This window comes from Panulirus ornatus, chromosome 18, assembly GCF_036320965.1.
Source record: "Panulirus ornatus isolate Po-2019 chromosome 18, ASM3632096v1, whole genome shotgun sequence".
Classification (NCBI taxonomy): domain Eukaryota; kingdom Metazoa; phylum Arthropoda; class Malacostraca; order Decapoda; family Palinuridae; genus Panulirus; species Panulirus ornatus.
Window position 1 is genome coordinate 48,139,207 of NC_092241.1, and position 13,125 is coordinate 48,152,331.

At 40.6% G+C, this 13,125-nt stretch overlaps 1 long non-coding RNA gene across 2 annotated transcripts in view; it reads left to right on the forward strand.

Annotated features, from left to right (window-relative positions):
- LOC139755056 (uncharacterized) overlaps nt 1-13,125 on the forward strand; it is a 136,695-nt gene that overhangs the window by 86,782 nt on the left and 36,788 nt on the right. For both annotated transcript variants that reach the window (XR_011714025.1, XR_011714024.1), the window contains exon 3: nt 1,814-1,884. This is a non-coding gene — a long non-coding RNA (uncharacterized lncRNA). The remainder of the gene's footprint in view (nt 1-1,813; nt 1,885-13,125) is intronic.

Consider the following 13,125-nt stretch of genomic DNA (forward strand, 5'->3'; position numbering starts at 1 on the left):
CTTTGCTCACGCTCCGACACTAAATCTAGCCACTCTCCAAACTGTGTTGCTATATCTCTCGGCACTTATCTCCATGCTTCCCTCCACACACACACACACACACACACACACACACACACACACACACACACACACACACACACGTCTCCAGACATCCCTCCACTCTCGCGCGAACACACACACACGACACACATCTGTTACATAGGATTAGCTCATACTTACCAAGAGCAATCATATGAAATAACAATGTACTTTATATAAAGTTTACTGGTGAAGCTGTTCACCTCTTATGTGTTCAGCATCCTCCTTCTCCTCCTCCTTCTCCTCCTCCTCCTCCTCAGCTACACTCACATGATCACACATTTTCTTCCGCGCCCTTGTCATCTGCCACTCATGGTTGCGCTATCTTGTCAAGGCTTCATCCACGTATCTTGTCTCACGAGTCTTACCCACCATTCATCTTCCTTACAACTTTATTCTTCTTTCTACTAATTCTTTTTTTGACTCCTCCTGTTCTGTGTGAGCTATCCATCTATACTTCTGTGACTCGTTTGTCTCTATAGAAGAATATACTCCCACATCTATCCATAGGAGTTAGAATCATGTGTTCCACCTCCAGATGCTCTCCACCTGGCCACATTTCAGACGTTATGGGAACAAGTATGTCACACTTTACCTTGGAATAATGTGAACCCGACATTTTAATCGGTGTTTCTATCTAGTCGTAGAGTTAGTAAACGGAAAAACTATAAAGTCATTTACTTATTAACATTACGGTATATTTTTTTTTCTGTGCTTTTTAAACTTTGAAACTTTTCTTCTGGACGAAAAAAAAAAAACTGTTAAGTGATGAAGTACAAGTCACGAACAGTGATTAATATCATTATTGACTATGATTAATTTCATTACAAAGACCATTAACTGGATAGCATTCACTTCACGTACATTAAACCGGGGAATCGGCTGTTCTCATGACAGCCAACCTTACACGTCTGAACACAAATGGGAGGTTAGTATCAAGGGCTTGTTACTGCTGGTGTTCAGACGGTCGAGGAAGCCACTCACTCGTCACTATGGTGATGCAAGAATGTCTTTTACGTATTTCCAGGTCATAAAAGATTAGCTTTCCATCGTTACGTTACATAGGCACACTAGCAGTATCTGTCTTACTAGGCTTTCCTCATCACACTTTCTGATCACACGATAGTTTCTGGCCACACTTAAAAAGGTGGCGTTGGTCATAGGGGTGAGCCTTTGGCATGAGCACCACTGTCTCAGGCCTGTAAAGCTTTTACCTTTGAGTTCGTCCCCCCACTCACCAGAGTTCTCCGTCCATCTCAAACTCATCTCCTTTGCGTTCATCCACTTCAGCTTCTGTTTTCCCGATGTCGTCCTTCCTCAGCGTCAAGACCCCCCAAGTATCTTGAATGCCATCACAACTTCCAGCTCTTCCCCCCTCTAACTCTTACCTGCATAATGCTGGGAGTGACCACGTCGCTTAAACACCAGCAGAACTTTACTCTGACTTGCTTTTACTGCCGTCAACTTCTTCCTACACGCTCCACCAGTTTGCCATTTGACTCAACTTCGAGTCTGATTCAGATAACAGGACGGCATCATCTGGATACAACAGTTGTGATATTCTTATTGTATTTGAGGCGGGTTTAACAATTATTCCGATTTACTCCTGCTCTGTTTCTGGTCTTACCTTTTTAATGTCTGACAAGTTATTCTTTTACATACTTTTTGGTTTTATTGTACTAGTGAGGCACTGAGAGGCTTATTACTCATACTTCAAAAATTTCCTTCACAGGTCAGATCAAGCCCAGGTCAGGTCGAGCCCAGGTCAGGTCAGTGTCTCTCGGATCAACCAGCACAACAGAGGTTAGTGAAAGACATTTGCCCTAACACTGTAAGAAATGATAGGTAATTATGGTAGATAGTTACCTCTTGTGTTCCAACCTTGTTCATGGAGAATAGCCAGTCAGTTCATGGCAATATCTAGAGAGGTGCAAATATAAAGCAGGTGATAATGATGCGAGAAAGAATAGCAGGGTGAGGTGATGAATTCAGTGGTCTGCTCGGACCCTGGTAGCTCCTGGTGTGATGTTTGTGATGCGGATCAGTGATCAAATGGAGAATGAGAGGCCTAGAAGGAAAGTGGGTATATCAATAGATACATAGAAAGTAGAGGAAAATGGTGATAATAAGAGTAGGTAGAAGGCTATTCATATTATGACGTGGAGAAGAATACAGCAAGGTATGATGGACGCGCGGGTCCACAGCGGTAGCCTTGAAATGGCCCTAACGAAGCGATGGAGCAACACGACGTGTTGATTAAGAGACTCGACACGGGAGGTAGTGCCTCCCATACCAGCCAGCATCGGGTATATGATGGTGCCGCAGGCGACGGTGAGGCCGACTACAGTGCCGCAGGTGACGGTGAGGCCGACTATAGTGCCGCAGGCGACGGTGAGGCCGACTACAGTGCCGCAGGTGACGGTGAGGCCGACTATAGTGCCGCAGGTGACGGTGAGGCCGACTATAGTACCGCAGGTGACAGTGAGGCCGACTATAGTACCGCAGGTGACAGTGAGGCCGACTGTAGTACCGCAGGTGACGGTGAGGCCGACTGTAGTGCCGCAGGTGACTGTGAGGCAGACGACAGTGTCACAGATGACAGTGAGGCAGACGACAGTGATGTACATAATGCTGACGACAGATGTACAGTTCACAGTTTCCCTGATGACAATGACAAGGGTGACGCTCAAACGGACCACAAGTTCCTAAGTGCACTTTCGTGTAATGATCACATCGTCAGAGGAGACACAAGAGTGAGACAGAAGAGGTAGAACAGTCACTTGATAAACAAGGGAGAGATGTTGCTAAGACGCTATTGGTAAACAAGCGTTACCAGTACCGCTTGTTTACCAGTGGTGTCATAGCTACGTCTCTTGCTTTTATATCAGCAGACTTTTCTACCTCTTTCATCTCATTCTTGTGTCACCCCTGACAATGTGATCATGACACGAAAGTGCACTTGGGATCTTATCGTGTTTCATTATCCCCGTGGATATATCCATGTACTAGATCACAGGCACCACTGTGATCTCATGCAATATATATATATATATATATATATATATATATATATATATATATATATATATATATATATTTCAGTTGGTGGGCCTTGATTAGCGATTTGGAGAAAGCAGTAACGAAAGGAGAAAGTCCAGGACAGCTTGTAGAGAAGTAATAGAAGAGCTATGTGGAATCATATTAGATATGAAGGAATATATATATATGAATCTTTTCACGGTCTTCATGATAAGATAAGATAAGGAAGGCAATCCCCTCACATATGAGTGAGACAGACCGACCATAACCCTAGAACATCTGACGATGACGTGCTCGTCCGCCATCAAGGGTAGACGAGCATATATTATTGACACAACCTCTGGGCCTGGCAAGGCTGGCTGCATCGCTCGCTGGCGACGTCATCGAAGTACTGTGAAATGAACGGAACAGAGGACCCGGCTTGTGACGGTACAGTAGCGAAGTTACGAGCAGCGCCTATAGCTAGTCTGAGGTTAATCGATGACGCAAGAGCAGCCAATCCAGGATTTCTTCCTTCCCCCCCACCCCCTTCCCTCGCGTCATCTGCCTGGAAATGAGCTGTCATTTCAACGCGGGAGAGAATCTATCATTGGTCCAACGTCCCCCCAAAAAAATGATATTGAAATTATGATCGGCCCGGGAGACAGGCCCCGTGATGACCTTGTCACAAGTCTTGGTGCGTCAGCATCCCCTTTTCCTCCCTCCTTTCCTTCCTTGCTGGGGGAACGTAAGTTCACACTGATCGTAAGGTACTCGCCAGCTTCTGCACTGACCACGAATGTGGAGTGATCCACCTTCCTACATAGCCGAGGCTGCCCAGTGGAAAGTGGTTCCTGTAGTTACAGAATATGTGTACTTTTGTCGATAGACAGATAAATGTATATACATCACAGGTCGGATTCAAACCCTGAATATCTTTTGATTTGCGTGTCGCCGAGGTAGCCAGGCGCCCTGTCCAGTGTTCGAATCCGACCCGTGGTGATATATATATATATATATATATATATATATATATATATATATATATATAAATATATATTATCCCTGGGGATATGGGAGAAAGAATACTTCCCACGTATTCCCTGCGTGTCGTAGAAGGCGACTGAAAGGGGAGGGAGCGGGGGGCTGGAAATCTTCCCCTCTCGTTTTTTTTTTTTTTTTTTTTCTTTTTTTAATTTTCCAAAACAAGGAACAGAGAAGGGGGCCAGGTGAGGATATTCCCTCCAAGGCCCAGTCTTCTGTTCTTAACGCTACCTCGCTAACGCGGGAAATGGCGAATAGTTTGAAAGAAAAAAAAAAAAAATATATATATATATATATATATATATATATATATATATATATATATATATATATATATATATATATACCTTAGCCTGATTTACTGACCGTCTCTGAAGGAAGGATGAACCTCTTGGTCTTCAGCGTGTCATGAACCGGTTCTGGCGATCCTCCTGCCCTTCCTCGTGTCACGAACTCGATACCAAAGGCATCATCAAGTGTCAGCAGTCATTGGGTACGGGGTCGTACCTCAGTGCAAAGCCTTACAGGGAAACTTCCTCACTTGGCTCGTTGCTCTGTTCCTTGTTTGGGAAAGTAATACAAGAAGGGAAGAAATTCAGCCCCACCGCCCCCCGCTCACTCGCCTCTTAGTAGCCTTCTACGACACGTAAGATGCACTCGGGGCGTAATAGTCCCCAGAGATGGTTTATATATATATATATATATATATATATATATATATATATATATATATTTTTCATACTATTCGCCATTTCCCGCGTTAGCGAAGTAGCGTTAAGAACAGAGGACTGGGCCTCAAAGAGAATATCCTCACTTGGCCCCCTTCTCTGTTCTTTCTTTTGGAAAATTAAAAAAAAGAAAAAAAAAACGAGGGGGAGGATTTTCAGCCCCCCCCCCCCCCCGCCCCGCTCCCTATATATATATATATATATATATATATATATATATATATATATATATATATATATATATATATATATATATATGTAAAGACATTAGAGTTGTCTGTAATGGAGGAGAGAGAAGTAAGGGGTAACCTAATCTCACCCTTTACGTTTAGAAACCCACTTTTTGTGATGTCAATCGCAAACGTCTCTTTGAAAGATGGAAGAACAGAACACCAGATGACATTCGGTGAAATTGAGGAAAGAAACTTGTAATAAGAGAGAACTGGATGAATGGAATAAACGGAGAGATGAAGCCGTGGATGTGGACTGCAATACAGAAGTCTGAAATGTTTTACGATAATTGTGAAAGTTCAGGAAATGTGACCTCACGAGTGTGGTCTAATCTTCCTTCCTCGTGCAGTACGGCCGTCATGAGGTCTGTCTCTCGTCACTGGTCAGTGGAGAACATCGGGGGACTCTCCATCCACGACTGTGATCACCGGTAGGGTCAGGCAAGAGTCAGGTTAGGTTGGCAGGGTAAGGAAGGGATGAGAAGGATCAGGCATGGATGACGGGATGATGAATGGTTGGATGAGTCAGGCAGGCTCGCCTGAACCATGCAGGATCAAGCAGGGGGTCAAGCAGGTCAATCAAACAGGGTCTGGCTGGGCCAAGCAGGACAATCAAGCAGGGTCTAGAAGGACCAAGCAGGTCGATCAAGCAGGGTTTGGCTGGGCCAAGCAGGTCAATCAAGCAGGGTCTGGCTGGGCCAAGCAGGTCAATCAAGCAGGGTTTGGCTGGGCCAAGCAGGTCAATCAAGCAGGGTCTGGCTGGGCCAAGCAGGTCAGTCAAACAGGGTCTGGTAGGGCCAAGCAGGTCGATCAAGCAGGGTCCAAAACATACAACAATCACATGTTTACCAAATGGCGTCCTAGCTTCGTCTCTTCGATGTATATCAACTGACTGTTATATTTCTCTCTTGTGTCTCCCGTGATGATGTGATTATTACACGAAAGTGCACTTGGGAACTTTTCGTGTTTCATTTTCCCCGTGGACTCATAGTAATATATATATATATATATATATATATATATATATATATATATATATATATATATATATATATATATATATATATATATATATATATATAAGCACTTTGGTATTATTCAGTCGCTTTTCTGAAGTGGTTCACTGCATGACAATGATGGTGACCTATGATGCTCTTGTTCCCCCAGCCTAATACTTGCCTGTAGACGTACGAGGAAGTTTCTGTGATGAATCTGTAATAAGACTTCAGGGGGTTAGAAATATCCACATGATGAAGAATCATTAATTTTGCTGCGCCGCTGTGCAAGGCTCAGCTGATGATCAGACCTGAAAAAAAAAATCATATTGACACATTGGATGTTTGATTTATGGCTTCATCAGCGTAACGAACATGGGTATTAACAGCTTCACATTTTGTCCTATATATATATATATATATATATATATTTTTTTTTTTTTTTTTTTTTTTTATACTTTGTCGCCGTCTCCCGCGTTTGCGAGGTAGCGCAAGGAAACAGACGAAAGAAATGGCCCAACCCCCCCCCCCCCCATACACATGTACATACACACGTCCACACACGCAAATATACATACCTACACAGCTTTCCATGGTTTACCCCAGACGCTTCACATGCCTTGCTTCAATCCACTGACAGCACGTCAACCCCTGTATACCACATGACTCCAATTCACTCTATTTCTTGCCCTCCTTTCACCCTCCTGCATGTTCAGGCCCCGATCACACAAAATCTTTTTCACTCCATCTTTCCACCTCCAATTTGGTCTCCCTCTTCTCCTTGTTCCCTCCACCTCCGACACATATATCCTCTTGGTCAATCTCTCCTCACTCATTCTCTCCATGTGCCCAAACCATTTCAAAACACCCTCTTCTGCTCTCTCAACCACGCTCTTTTTATTTCCACACATCTCTCTTACCCTTACGTTACTTACTCGATCAAACCACCTCACACCACACATTGTCCTCAAACATCTCATTTCCAGCACATCCATCCTCCTGCGCACATCTCTATCCATAGCCCACGCCTCGCAACCATACAACATTGTTGGAACCACTATTCCCTCAAACATACCCATTTTTGCTTTCCGAGATAGTGTTCTCGACTTCCACACATTTTTCAAGGCTCCCAAAATTTTCGCCCCCTCCCCCACCCTATGATCCACTTCCGCTTCCATGGTTCCATCCGCTGACAGATCCACTCCCAGATATCTAAAACACTTCACTTCCTCCAGTTTTTCTCCATTCAAACTCACCTCCCAATTGACTTGACCCTCACCCCTACTGTACCTAATAACCTTGCTCTTATTCACATTTACTCTCAACTTTCTTCTTCCACACACTTTACCAAACTCAGTCACCAGCTTCTGCAGTTTCTCACATGAATCAGCCACCAGCGCTGTATCATCAGCGAACAACAACTGACTCACTTCCCAAGCTCTCTCATCCCCAACAGACTTCATACTTGCCCCTCTTTCCAGGACTCTTGCATTTACCTCCCTTACAACCCCATCCATAAACAAATTAAACAACCATGGAGACATCACACACCCCTGCCGCAAACCTACATTCACTGAGAACCAATCACTTTCCTCTCTTCCTACACGTACACATGCCTTACATCCTCGATAAAAACTTTTCACTGCTTCTAACAACTTGCCTCCCACACCATATATTCTTAATACCTTCCACAGAGCATCTCTATCAACTCTATCATATGCCTTCTCCAGATCCATAAATGCTACATACAAATCCATTTGCTTTTCTAAGTATTTCTCACATACATTCTTCAAAGCAAACACCTGATCCACACATCCTCTACCACTTCTGAAACCGCACTGCTCTTCCCCAATCTGATGCTCTGTACATGCCTTCACCCTCTCAATCAATACCCTCCCATATAATTTACCAGGAATACTCAACAAACTTATACCTCTGTAATTTGAGCACTCACTCTCATCCCCTTTGCCTTTGTGCAATGGCACTATGCACGCATTCTGCCAATCCTCAGGCACCTCACCATGAGTCATACATACATTAAATAACCTTACCAACCAGTCAACAATACAGTCACCCCCTTTCTTAATAAATTCCACTGCAATACCATCCAAACCTGCTGCCTTGCCGGCTTTCATCTTCCGCAAAGCTTTTACTACCTCTTCTCTGTTTACCAAATCATTTTCCCTAACCCTCTCACTTTGCACACCACCTCGACCAAAACACCCTATATCTGCCACTCTGTCATCAGACACATTCAACAAACCTTCAAAATACTCATTCCATCTCCTTCTCACATCACCGCTACTTGTTATCACCTCCCCATTTACGCCCTTCACTGAAGTTCCCATTTGCTCCCTTGTCTTACGCACCCTATTTACCTCCTTCCAGAACATCTTTTTATTTTCCCTAAAATTTACTGATAGTCTCTCACCCCAACTCTCATTTGCCCTTTTTTTCACCTCTTGCACCTTTCTCTTGACCTCCTGTCTCTTTCTTTTATATATATATATATTGGAAAGGATCACAACTTTGCGCATGATCGAGATATTCCTATGACATGTTTACCAAATGGCGTCCTAGCTTCGCCTCTTCGACGTATATCAACGGACTGTTATATTTCTCTCTTGTCTCTCCCCTGATGATGTGATTATTACACGAAAGTGCACTTGGGAACTTTTCGTGTTTCATTTTCCCCGTGGACTCATAAGAATATATATATATATATATATATATATATATATATATATATATATATATATATATATATATATATATATATATCATGTAAAGAAGGAATGAGGAAAAGTTGACAGTGAGGATATATGTGTATTTGTGTCAGAAGTGTAGGGAAGCAGGCGAAGTATGAGATGCAAAATGGGGTGAAAAAGATTTTGGCAATGCAGCCCTGAACATAAAGAAGGGTGAAAGGTGTGCTCGGAATAGAGTGAAATAGAACTGTGGTTTACTGGGTTCAACGTGCCGTCAAGTGACTGAACCAGAGCATGTGAAACATCCGGATGAAACCATGGAAAGGTCTGAGGGGCCTGGATTTGGATAGTGAGCTGTGGTTTTGGTGCATTACACATGGCTGCTAGAGAACGAGAGTGAACGAATGTGGCCACTCTCGTCTGTTTTCGCGGCGCTACATTGCTGACGCAAGGGGTGGCGATGATGTTCCTGTGGTGGAGGGTGTCGCCGAGAATGGATGAACGTAAACAAGTATGAATTATGTACATGTGTATATACGTATTTGTCTGTATATATATATATATATATATATATATATATATATATATATATATATATATATATATATATATATATATATATATATATCTTTTCTTTCAAACTATTTGCCATTTCCCGCATTAGCGAGGTAGCGTTAAGAACAGAGGACTGGGCCTTTGAGGGAATACCCTCACCTGGCCCAATTCTCTGTTCCTTCTTTTGGAAAATTAAAAAAAAACGAGAGGGGAGGATTTCCAGCCCCCCGCTCTCTCCCCTTTTAGTCGCCTTCTACGACACGCAGGGAATACGTGGGAAGTATTCTTTCTCCCCTATCCCCAGGGATATATATATATATATATATATATATATATATATATATATATATATATATATATATATATATATATATATTCCTATGAGTCCACGGGCAAAATGAAACACGATAAGTTCCCAGGTGCACTTTCGTGTAATAATCATATCATCAGGGGAGACACAAGAGAGAAATTTAACAGCTAAGAGCATTATGATATATTTTCCTTTATCATTTCAAATATAGAAGTGTTTGAATATGCTAATTTCAGTTTTGAAACACGCATTTTGTTTTATCTGAAAAATACCCTGCAATTTTTCACATTTTTCCTGGAAAATTATATTTCCTTTAAAACCTCATTATAAAGAGTATTTTTCATGCTGAATACAAATCTTTGCTTTAGATATGCTTTCGTCGTATTTTTAAAAACCTTTGATTAAGCCGTAAATGTCGAAATTTTAAAAGTATTATTTGATTCTTTGCTTTAGTTTTACTGGGTGTCCATCGGTAACTGAGACCATTATAATGTATTTTCCTTTATTATTTCAAGTATAGAAGTGTTTGAATATGTTGAATTTCAATTTTGAAATAAAAAGTTTTTTGAGCCGAAAAATACCCTGAACTATTACCTTCAATTTTTCGTATTTTTCTTGGAAAAATAGATTTCCGTTAAAACCTCATTATAAGTAGTGTTTTTCATGTTGAATACAAATTTGTGGTTTAGATTAAGTTTCTTCATGTTTTTAACCTGTAATTAAGCCGTAAATGACGAAATCTAAAAAGCGTTATTAGATCATTTTGCCTTAGTTTTACTGGGTATCCATCGGTAACTGAGACCATTATGATATATTTTCCTATATCATTTCAAGTATAGAAGTGTTTGAATACGTTGAATTTCAATTTTGCAACAAAAAGTTTTTTGAGCTGAAAAATACCCTGAACTATTACCTTCGATTTTTCGTATTTTTCTTGGAAAAATAGATTTCCTTTAAAACCTCATTATAAGGAGTATTTTTCGTGCTGAATACAAATTTGTTGTTTAAATTTGGTTTTTCCGTATTTTTTGACCTATAATTAAACTTTTCAGTGACAAAATTTTAAAGTGTTATCTGATGATTTTCCTTAGTTTCACTAGGAATCCATCGGTAACTGAGAGCATTATAATATATTTTCCTTTAATATTTCAAGTATAATAATGTTTGAATATGCTAATTTTCTGTTTTGAAATAAAAAGTTTTTTGAGCTGAAAAATACCCTGGACTATTACCTTCAATTTTTCATATTTTGTTGGAAAATTTAATTTCCTTTAAAACCTCATTATAACGAGTATTTTTCATGGTGAATACAATTCTTTGGTTGAGATATAGTTTCTTTGTATTTTTAACCTTTAATTAAGCGGTAAATGACGAAATTTTTGAAGTATCATTTGATCATTTATCTTAGTTTTACTGGGTATCCATCGATAACTGAGACCATTATAATTCATTTCCCTTATCATTTCAAGTAGAGAAATGCTTGAATATGCTTATTTGCAATTTTGAAGTAAAAGTTTTTTTGAGCTGAAAAATACCCTGAACTATTACATGCAATTTTTCATATTCTTCTTTGAAGAATATGTTTCCTTTAAAACCTCATTATAAGGAGTATTTTTGATGCTGAATACAAATCTGGAGTTTAGTTATAGTTTCTTCGTATTTTTTTACCTTAATTAAGCTGTTGAATAACGAAATTTCAAAAGTATTATCTGATCGTTTTCCTCATTTTTATTGGGTATACTTCGGTATCTGAAACCATTGTATTATATTTTCCTTTATAATCTCATGTATAGAATTGTTTCAATATGTTAAATTTCAATTTTGAGATAAAAAGATTTTTGAGCTGAAAAATACCTCAATTTTTCGTATTTTTCTCAGTAAATTTCCTTTAAAATCTCATTATAAGGAGTATGTTTCATGCTGAATAGAAATCTGGGGTTGATATAGTTTTTTTGTTGTTTTTTTTACCTTTAATTAAGCTGTTAATGAAAAAAAAATTGAGGTATTATCTGGCTTTAATTTTGAAATAAAAAGTTTCTTGAGCTGGAAAATAGCCAGCCCTTTTTCTTATTTTTCTCAGGAAAATAAACTTCTTCGAAAACCTCACTATAAGGAGTATATATATATATATATATATATATATATATATATATATATATATATATATATATATATATATATATATTTATTTATTTATTTATTTTGCTTTGTCGCTGTCTCCCGCGTTAGCGAGGTAGCACAAGGAAACAGACGAAAGAATGGCCCAACCCACCCACATACACATGTATATACATACACGTCCACACACAGCACATATACATACCTATACATCTCAATGTATACATATATATATATATATATATATATATATATATATATATATATATATATATATATATATATATATATATACACACACACAGACATATACATACATATATATCATGTACATATATATATCACACGTGTATATTGTAGTTTTACAGTTAAGAGAGTGTCTCGTTCACTGTAAGATCTCGTGGTCCTATTACTTCACACCAGACACAGAGGATCGCAGTCCACATGAACCTCCTCCCCGTTAAGGTTGGAGCTGCGGCGAGTGAAAATACCGAACCCCTTGGTGCCCGCGAACATCCCACGTTTCGTACACCAGTGACGAGGAACCGTGGAACGGAACGGGCGTCATAAAGGATGCACCAGGCGCGAGAATACCTCTGCACTTCTCTGAAATACCGGGAGACTTGGAAAGTTTTGTGGCTGGTGGTAAACGCGTTATCTGTACGTCTGGAACGCCGGAGGGTGTAAGGAAGAGAGCGTTATTATACGCGGAGCACCGAGGCGTGGCGTCAGTTAACACTCCCCCCAGCAGGCGCGTGTTGAGAGCTTCAGCATCATTGCCGAGGACAACAAGACACAGACAGCTTCGAGACGAAGAGGCGATCATCCTCCTACTTTCTATGTAGACAGTGACATTCAAGGCGACGGAGGAAGAGCTGTGTGTTACCCTGAAACACGGAAGCCGTAAGAGGAACATTCCACCGCAGGTTGGACCCGCCCCTCCCCAAGATCGACGTGGTATTCTCGAAGGCGACACACGAGCAGCCGCTTCCAGCATTAAATCTGTACAAGTTATGGTTGTGTGAAAATGACAGCTACTTATTCTAGTGTAGTAAAAGGAGGTTGTACGTCCCTGCCATGTAGAGGCTACCGCTGGTTGTGGTTGTGGTGTATTGGACATAAGCTTTATGAGTTATATGTCAAGGCGGCACATAGCATCGCTTCGCTAGCGTATGTAAATGATGTATTTACCTATTATTACCCAACATCCAGTTTCGGTTAAAGAGTCCTGGTGTTAGCCAGGACTGTTCTAAAGGCTCCTGCAGCCTTTTCTGGTAGCAGGATAATGTAGACTCCCTTGGAGTGAATTTTTGGACGACACTGCACCCCAGGCGATAT